General features: G+C 42.8%; 1 long non-coding RNA gene across 1 annotated transcript; it reads right to left on the bottom strand.

Moving 5' to 3' along the window:
* Window positions 1–510: 510 nt before the first annotated feature.
* Window positions 511–3,903, bottom strand: LOC133559701 (uncharacterized). Its single transcript, XR_009808255.1, has 4 exons — window positions 3,796–3,903; window positions 1,361–1,433; window positions 725–1,292; window positions 511–633 (listed from the first exon to the last, which is right to left on the bottom strand). It is a non-coding gene; the product is annotated as an uncharacterized LOC133559701 (long non-coding RNA).
* Between the last annotated feature and the right edge of the window lie 6,701 nt (window positions 3,904–10,604).

The raw sequence follows: 10,604 nt of genomic DNA, 5'->3' as shown, positions 1-10,604 counted from the left end.
CAGTGGGCCACACTTTGCACACCCCTGACATCAACACACACACACACAGCGGGCCACACTTTGCACACCCCTGACATCAACACACACAGCGGGCCACACTTTGCACACCCCTGACATCAACACACACACACACACACACACATCAACACACACAGTGGGCCACACTTTGCACACCCCTGACATCAACACACACATCAACACACACAGTGGGCCACACTTTGCACACCCCTGACATCAACACACACACACACACACATCAACACACACAGCGGGCCACACTTTGCACACCCCTGACATCAACACACACAGAAACACACATATCAACACATCGGGCCACACTTTGCACACCCCTGACATCATCACACACAAAGCGAGCCACACTTTGCACACCCCTGAATCTCACACACACACACACACACACACACACACACACACACAGCGGGCCACACTTTGCACACCCCTGACATCATCTCACAGACACACACACAGCTGTGCAGGAGTTTGCCAGATCCCCCCCAGGCCCCTCCCCTCACTGAGCGCCGCTCTTGCAGCCAATCACCCGGGGACAAAACAACCAGACCGACCAGTCGCAGGTTAAAGATTACTGCTGAGTGACAGGTGACATTCCACATGCTTTAAACCAAACAAAAGGCGGGGGTGTTTAAGTCGTTAACGATGCACTGTTTGATCCAGTTGAAGCCATTTAAAAATGACATGAACTCACCTTTTTGCCTTTCTTTTTGCGATGAGCGCCTTTCCCCGCTCCTGTTCCTGCCGCCTTCTCCTTTGCCTCCTCACTCATGCTGTTGCTGTTCCCGTCCTCCACTCACTTCTTCTTCTTCTCCCTTCTTTTGTTGTTGTTTTTAATCCAGCATGTAGGCGCTTCCTCCTTCTGCTGCTGCTGCTGCTGTCTTCAATGGAGAACCATGGCTAGAGTGATGGAAAGATGAGGATGCTCTCCGACGCCCTCACTGGCAGGGTGGGGTGGAGAGAGAGAGACAAGAGGAGGATGTTTGATGAAGGAAGGGCGTCTACCTGAGGCTACCTGGGAGTCTCCTGTAAAAGGAAAGTTGCGTTGAATAGAAAAAGAGAAGACTCCTCACTCCCGTCTCTGTGTGCTCCTCTCACACAGGCGTGACATGAAATGAGGCTTTCCACATCTCTGTTGAGAGAGGGGAGGGTGGGAGGGAGGGAGGGTGTATGCATGAGGTCCTTCCAGAAAAGGAACTCCCCTCCGCGCTCTGCCAACATGTAGCTTGTATCCGCTTACTGCACACTGGGACCACATGGAGCTGTCAGATGGAAATGTTCTGAGGCGGACAGACGGCCAAAAGAGGGTCAAAGGCAGGCATCTACTCACCGACCGGGGAGGGAGGGAGAGGGGGAGAGGGGGAAGACCACACCTTTGTCTGCCGTCGCTAACGAGGCCGATGCTGTGAATGAGGAGAAAGCAGTGAGGAGTTGGAAAGAAAAAGCCTTTATGAGGTTGTACGGGAAGGAAAGCCTGCAATGAAGAAAAATGTAAACAGATCAGGTAGCAGCAACGGTAAAATTTAAAATATTGTGAATAGGGACGTAATGACATGACAATTTTATATTTTGAATTAAAAAACTCATGATGGAATATATCATTGTCATCGCATATATACATATGTGTATATATGTCGATGCAGATTGTATACAAGCATGGATATGCATGCACACACATATATATATATTCATATATATACATACATACATACATATACATATATTCATATACATACATACATATATATATACATATATATATATACATACATATATATATATATATATACATACATATATATATATATATACATATATATATATACATATATACATACATATATATATACATACATATATAATATATATAGCCCTGCGGTGAGGTGTCGACTTGTCCAGGGTGTACCCCGCCCTCCGCCCGATTGCAGCTGAGATAGGCACCAGCGCCCCCCGCGAACCCAAAGGGAATAAGCGGTAGAAAATGTATGTATGGATGGATGGAAAAAAAAAAAACATGTTGTAATGAATTATTATCAAAGCTCCAATTAGCTCAAAAATTTCATTTTAAAATGTTTTATGTGGTAAATACTGCGCATATTGTGCAGTTGCCATATAAAAACAAAGTTTTCTTTGACAAAAGAGCATAAAACAAACGTAAAATCGACAGATATATCTCTCGATTTTACGTTTTAAGGGGATCCGGTTTGGTGGCCACGGGATTGGGTCTCTGTTTTTTGCAGATGATGTAGTCCTGATGGCTTCATATGGCCGGGATCTTCAGCTCTCACTGAATCAGTTCGCAGCCGAGTATGAAGCGACCGGAATGAGAATCAGCACCTCCAAGTCCGAGTCCATGGTTCTCGCCCGGAAAAGGGTGGAGTGCCTTCTCCGGGTTGGGGAGGAGACCCTGCCCCAAGTGGAGGAGTTCAAGTACCTAGGAGTCTTGTTCACGAGTGAGGGAAGAGTGGATCGTGAGATCGACAGGCGGATCGGTGCGGCGTCTTCAGTAATGCGGACGTTGTATCGATCCGTTGTGGTGAAGAAGGAGCTGAGCCGGAAGGCAAAGCTCTCAATTTGCCGGTCGATCTACGTTCCCATCCTCACCTATGGTCATGAGCTTTGGGTCATGACCGAAAGGATAAGATCACGGGTACAAGCGGCCCAAATGAGTTTCCCTCTCCCTTAGACATAGGGTGAGAAGCTCTGCCATTCGGGAGGAACTCAACGTAAAGCCGCTGCTCCTCCACATCGAGAGGAGCCAGATGAGGTGGTTCGGGCATCTGGTCAGGATGCCACCCGAACGCCTCCCTAGGGAGGTGTTTAGGGCACGTCCAGCTGGTAGGAGGCCACGGGGAAGACCCAGGACACGTTGGGAAGACTATGTCTCCCGGCTGGCCTGGGAACGCCTCGGGATCCCCCGGGAAGAGCTAGACGAAGTGGCTGGAGAGAGGCAAGTCTGGGCTTCCCTGCTTAGGCTGCTGCCCCCGCGACCCGACCTCGGATAAGAGGAAGATGATGGATGGATGGATGGATGGATGGATATCTGAAGTTGATCTTGTAACTTAAGTGTTGAAAGTTTAAAAAAAAACAACTAATAAAAATGTATCACTTTCTGAGTGGGACACCTTCTGGATTCAAAGTACATTTGGTGGTATTTTATTTATCTTTTCACTGTGATTACTTAAAAATAGTAAAGAATTAAAATCAATAGTGTCCTGCATTATTGATCTTTTAGGGCTTTAATTACAAAATAATGCATATTTCAGTTTTACTATTAAAAAAACAAAGATGTTTTTGACCGAAATGCCATAAAACCTTTTTAAAAAAAAGTTGATTAAGAGGTTTACTGTATGCGTTAAATTAAAAAAAAATAAATACAAATTTCACTTATTTTTAACATTTTATTAAATGAGACCCTTTATGGTCCCCGGACCCCAAAATATATTTCTTAAACCATATATTTTGTTATGGTTTGAAAATGAAAAATATCAAAAAAGGCTCCTGCATGCTTTAATTATTCCGAGTGCGGACCTCAGTGGAAAAAAGTTAGGACACCCCTGCCTTAATGTGGCACACAATTAACATGAAAAGTCAACGAAGGAGCCTCACTTTTCTAGAACATTCCCGAAAGATCTTTTACGCAGCTTTTCGCGTCTAATCATCAACCCTGTAGCTATGTTGTTTCAAAATCAAGTTGATGAGTTTCCCCGCCCAAACACACAATTAACTGTTCGCTCCATTAAAGGAGACTTGAATGACACATACTTTACCAATCATTGCTGTCATGAGAGGAGGCCAAGAGGTCCCAAAAGAGACATTTTAGCTTCTTGCCAAATGGGGCGAGCTAATCGTGTCACGTGACAAGCACCTGGGGGCGGGGCGGGGGCAGGAGGAGAGCTGGGAGCTAATTGGCTGGAGTAAGGTGGAAAAAGGGGGTGGGACCGACATCGACATGTTGGAAGGGTTCGCAGCATGGAGCGCTACTTCCTACTGGCCCTGACGAGACGCGGGGCCGCCATATTGGAGTGGTGATCCTTCCACTCAGTGAAATTCATTTGGCAGGAGCAATGAACTATCAGCGCATTTCATTCATCTAACCTCACTGAATACCACTTATTTTCACACGCTTTTTTTGGTCATACGTGTAACTATGATAAAAGACACATGTTTTGGCGTGTTTCATTATTTATAGTTTGCTTAACAGTAATAGAATATTCTTATATGCTATAAGTCAGTGATTCTCAACCTTTTTTCAGTGTGGACATTTTTTTTTAATTCAAGTACCCCCTAATCAGAACAAAGCCTTTTTGGTTGGAAAAAAAGAGACAAAGAAGTAAAATACAGCACTATGTCATCATGGTACAAAATGCGGCTGCTAGACTTTTGACAAGAACAAGAAAGTTTGATCACATTACACCTGTACTGGCTCACCTGCACTGGCTTCCTGTGCACTTAAGATGTGACTTTAAGGTTTTACTACTTACGTATAAAATACTACACGGTCTAGCTCCAGCCTATCTTGCCGATTGTATTGTACCATATGTCCCGGCAAGAAATCTGCGTTCAAAGGACTTATTAGTGATTCCCAAAGCCCAAAAAAAGTCTGCGGGCTATAGAGCGTTTTCATTTCGGGCTCCAGTACTCTGGAATGCCCTCCTGGTAAAAGTTCGAGATGCCACCTCAGTAGAAGCATTTAAGTCTCACCTTAAAACTCATTTGTATACTCTAGCCTTTAAATAGACTCCCTTTTTAGACCAGTTGATCTGCCGTTTCTTTTCTTTTTCTCCTATGTCCCACTCTCCCTTGTGGAGGGGGTCCGGTCCGATCCGGTGGCCATGTACTGCTCGCCTGTGTATCAGCTGGGGATATCTCTGCGCTGCTGATCCGCCTCCACTTGGGATGGTTTCCTGCTGGCTCCGCTGTGAACGGGACTCTCGCTGCTGTGTTGGATCTGCTTTGGACTGGACTCTTGCGACTGTGTTGGATCCATTATGGATTGAACGTTCACAGTATCATGTTAGACCCGCTCGACATCCATTGCTTTCCTCCTCTCCAAGGTTCTCATAGTCATCATTGTCACCGACGTCCCACTGGGTGTGAGTTTTCCTTGCCCTTATGTGGGCCTACCGAGGATGTCGTAGTGGTTTGTGCAGCCCTTTGAGACACTAGTGATTTAGGGCTATATAAGTAAACATTGATTGATTGATTGATTGATTGATTTTCTGATTTATTAAATTGTATAACAGTGCAAAATGTTGTTCATTTGTAGTGGTCTTTGTTAAACTATTTGGAAAAAATATATATAAAAATAACTAAAAACTTGTTGAAAAATAAACAAGTGATTCAATTATAAATAAAGATTTCTACCCTAGAGAAAGTTTAAAAAGAAACAAAAAAACTCCCTGTGCACATGTTTGCATGCAATTTTAATGGCATACTAATTGCGAATAAAGAGCAATTGGCTAGATCGGTGGTTCTCAACCTTTTTTCAGTGATGTACCCCCTGTAAAAAAAAAAATGTATTCAAGTACCCTCTAATCAGAGCAAAGCATTTTTGGTTGAAAAAAATAGATACAGAAGAAAAATACAGCACTATGTCATCATTTTCTGATTTATTAAATTGTATAACAGTGCAAAATATTGTTCATTTGTAGTGGTCTTTGTTAAACTATTTGGAAAAAATATATATACAAATAACTAAAAACTTGTTGAAAAATAAGCAAGTGATTCAATTATAAATAAAGATTTCTACACATAGAAGTAATCATCAACTTAAAGTGCCCTCTTTGGGGATTGTAATAAAGATCCATCTGGATTTATGAACTTCATTCTAAAGATTTCTTCACAAAAAAAGACATCTTTAACATCAATCAATCAATCAATATCTATTTATATAGCCCCAAATCACAAATGTCTCAAAGGACTGCACAAATCATTACGACTACAACATCCTCGGAAGAACCCACAAAAGGGCAAGGAAAACTCACACCCAGTGGGCAGGGAGAATTCACATCCAGTGGGACGCCAGTGACAATGCTGACTATGAGAAACCTTGGAGAGGACCTCAGATGTGGGCAACCCGCCCCCTCTAGGGGACCGAAAGCAATGGATGTCGAGCGGGTCTAACATGATACTGTGAAAGTTCAATCCATAGTGGCTCCAACACAGCCGCGAGAGTTCAGTTCAAAGCGGATCCAAGACAGCAGCGAGAGTCCCGTCCACAGGAAACCATCTCAAGCGGATCAGCAGCGTAGAGATGTCCCCAACCGATACAGGCGAGCGGTCCATCCTGGGTCCCGACGAGCGGTCCATCCTGGGTCTCGACTCTGGACAGCCAGTACTTCATCCATGGTCATCGGACCGGACCCCCTCCACAAGGGAGGGGGGGACATAGGAGAAAGAAAAGAAGCGGCAGATCAACTGGTCTAAAAAGGAGGTCTATTTAAAGGCTAGAGTATATAGATGAGTTTTAAGGTGAGACTTAAATGCTTCTACATCAATATTTATGGAACATGTCCACAAAAAAATCTAGCTGTCAACACTGAATATTGCATTGTTGCATTTCTTTTCACAGTTTATGAACTGAAATTCATATTTTGTTGAAGTATTATTCAATAAATATATTTATAAAGGATTTTTTGAATTGTTGCTATTTTTAGAATGTTTAAAAAAATATATAGTACCCCCAGGGGTACACGTACCCCCAGTTGAGAACCACTGCTATAAGTGACCAGACCATGAATTGATGAAGGTGGACCCCAAATTAAACAAGTTGAAAAACTTATTCAGGTGTTACCATTTAGTGGTCAATTGTACGGAATATGTACTGTACTGTGCAATCTACTAATAGAAGTCTCAATTAATCCCAAAAAAAAAAAATTGTCCGCGATCAAAACTGGGAATATAATCCCAGAGAAGGGGGAAAAAATGGTCAGCTATTTTTAAGTTGAAGAAAAAATATAATTATGTTATATATACATGCGTATATCCTACATAAACAATGTATGAATACATTAGATATCAATATTTTTTTGATTGGTTGATATATTTTATAGACTGTATCTCTATTGCTGCCGCAGCAGAGTTTATTCTGTTTTGACATTCATCTGTATTGATATTTTCTATTACATTCTTCCTTTAAATGATCATGTTTACAGTCATTGTTTTATATGTATTTTTTATGTATGTCACTTTGGATAAAAGTGTCTGCCAAATACTTCAACATAAACATATATAAACACCTGAAAGTCTTTATATCAGCTAAAACCACCAATCTGTTTCACTGGATTCAGAAAAAAAACAAATTCTGTCTTACCCAACAATGTTAGTATTTGAATATCTGATAGTCAACTGACTGGGGACATCTCTGCGCTGCTGATCCGCCTCCGCTTGGGATGGTTTCCAGTGGACGGGACTCTCGCTGCTGTGTCGGATCTGCTTTGGACTGGACTCTCGCGACTGTGTTGTTGGATCCATTATGGATTGAACTTTCACAGTATCATGTTAGACCCGCTCGACATCCATTGCTTTCCTCCTCTCTAAGGTTCTCATAGTCATTATTGTCACCGACGTCCCACTGGGTGTGAGTTTTTCCTTGCCCTTATGTGGGCCTACCGGGGATGTCGTGGTGGTTTGTGCAGCCCTTTGAGACACTAGTGATTTAGGGCTATATAAGTAAACATTGATTGATGATTGATTGATTGATTCATGCAAATATTTTCCCATTTAAAGCACGCAGCACAACTTTATCCTTTTTTTGAAAGAATGCTTTTCTGTGTTGATATTAAACAACGGTGTGTTAACTATGTCAGCTTTGTTTTTTGTTACTGACCTTAAACAGGTTGAAATTTGGATTTCCGTCTGATTCAGTTTAAGACTGTCTTGTTCCAGTGGAAAAACATATTGTGTAGCTGTTTTTTCTGAAGAAAACGAATATTATTTTGTCATCCGGGACAAATGTGTCGGTGACTTTTAAGGACCACTTAGGTGTGTAGGAAGAGCATCAGCTTCCATGTGAAGAAGACATTCCACCGCCTGATTTATGTGCCATAAACACCCTGGCCAACCTTGACAGCCAGTCGGAGTGAAAAGCTAAGTGGCTAGTTGTAGCGACAGCTGTCACATGACACCCGGTCAACGCTGTCATCTTCCTCCATCATCTTCTCTTCATCACACCTCTCTCTATTACCATCGGGACCTCCAAGAGAATTATCGTGCGTGTGTGTGTGTGTGTGTGTGTGTGTGTGTGTGTGTGTGTGTGTGTGTGTGTGTGTGTGCTGCTGGGCCCAATCAATAACTTCTGGCACTGGGCTGCAAGAACCACACCCTCCTCATCCACCCTGAGTGTCCATGACCTCCTCCAAGTCTCCATCCATCCTCCTTCTACAATCACACAGCACTCCAAGTGTTCCATGCAGCTAAATTTAGATGATATTCTTGTAGCGGCGTCCTTGCAGGGAGGACCTGATTTACAAACGGCACTGTATCAAAAAACCCGACATCAATCTCTAAAGGATATCACCACATAGGGCTCAGGAACACTTCAGAAAACCACTGTCACTAAATACAGTTTGTCGCTAACTCTGTAAGTGCAGGTTGAAGCTCTACTATGCAAAGCGAAAAGCCATTTATCAACAACATCCAGAAACGCCGCCGGCTTCTCTGGGCCCGAGATCATCTAAGATGGACTGATGCAAAGTGGAAAAGTGTTCTGTGGTCTGACGAGTCCACATTTCAAATTGTTTTTGGAAATATTCCACATCGTGTCATCCGGACCAAAGGGGAAGCGAACCATCCAGACTGTTATCGACGCAAAGTTGAAAATCCAGCATCTGTGATGGTATGGGGGTGCATTAGTGCCCAAGGCATGGGTAACGTACACATCTGTGAAGGCACCATTAATGCTGAAAGGTACATACAGCTTTTGGAGCAACATATGTTGTCATCCAAGCAACGTTATCATGGACGCCCCTGCTTATTTCAGCAAGACAATGCCAAGCCACATTCAGCACGTGTTACAACAGCGTGGCTTGGTAAAAAAAAGAGTGCGGGTACTTTCCTGGCCCGCCTGCAGTCCAGACCTGTCTCCCATGGAAAATGTGTAGCGCATTATGAAGCGTAAAATACGACAGCGGAGACCCCGGACTGTTGAACGACTGAAGCTCTACATAAAACAAGAATGGGATAGAATTCTACTTTTAAAGCTTCAACAATTAGTTTCCTCAGTTCCCAAACGTTTGAGTGTTGTTAAAAGAAAAGGTGATGTAACACAGTGGTGAACATGCCCTTTCCCAACTACTTTGGCACGTGTTGCAGCCATGAAATTCTAAGTTAATTATTATTTGCAAAAAAAAAATTAAGTTTGAGTTTGAACATCAAATATGTTGTCTTTGTAGCATATTCAACTGAATATGGCTTGAAAAGGATTTGCAAATCATTGTATTCTGTTTATATTTACATCTAACACCATTTCCCAACTCGTATGGAAACAGGGTTTGTAAATTGATGATGTCATTTATATAACCAAATCAATACAATTAACTTTTTTTTTTATACAAATTCAACAATAAAAAAAACATTCAACAACCACAACACAAAATCGAAATTTTTGAAATATTTGCTCCAAAATAACTGCTGACACGCTAGGAGCAGTATTTGGCAAGTCCTACCGTTTTCAGGACATGTTTGGAATCCACGGATGAGGAATTCAATGAGTTGCTGCTTTCTGCTTGGCTGCAAAAAATATATACATGTATTAGAAAATAGTTCATTCCCACTGCGATGAGGTGGCGCCTTGTCCAGGGTGTACACCGCCTTCCGCCCGAATGCAGCTGAGCTAGGCTCCAGCGCCGAGTTTGGGCTGCGCTGGGAAGATATGTCAGACTCTCTGGCTGATATCAACTCTCTCATGTCAGACTCTCTGGCTGATATCAACTCTCTCATGTCAGACTCTCTGGCTGATATCAACTCTCTCATGTCAGACTCTCTGGCTGATATCAACTCTCTCATGTCAGACTCTCTGGCTGATATCAACTCTCTCATGTCAGACTCTCTGGCTGATATCAACTCTCTCATGTCAGACTCTCTGGCTGATATCAACTCTCTCATGTCAGACTCTCTGGCTGATATCAACTCTCTCATGTCAGACTCTCTGGCTGATATCAACTCTCTCATGTCAGACTCTCTGGCTGATATCAACTCTCTCATGTCAAACTCTCTGGCTGATATCAACTCTCTCATATCAGACTCTCTGGCTGATATCAACTCTCTCATGTCAGACTCTCTGGCTGATATCAACTCTCTCATATCAGACTCTCTGGCTGATATCAACTCTCTCATGTCAGACTCTCTGGCTGATATCAACTCTCTCATATCAGACTCTCTGGCTGATATCAACTCTCTCATATCAGACTCTCTGGCTGATATCAACTCTCTCATATCAGACTCTCTGGCTGATATCAACTCTCTCATATCAGACTCTCTGGCTGATATCAGACTCTCTGGCTGATATCAACTATCTCATATCAGACTCTCTGGCTGATATCAACTCTCTCATATCAGACTCTCTGGCTGAT

Source organism: Nerophis ophidion, linkage group LG09, assembly GCF_033978795.1.
Source record: "Nerophis ophidion isolate RoL-2023_Sa linkage group LG09, RoL_Noph_v1.0, whole genome shotgun sequence".
Classification (NCBI taxonomy): domain Eukaryota; kingdom Metazoa; phylum Chordata; class Actinopteri; order Syngnathiformes; family Syngnathidae; genus Nerophis; species Nerophis ophidion.
The sequence above is the reverse complement of the archived record's forward strand: the minus strand, read 5'-3'. Positions and strand labels throughout refer to the sequence as shown.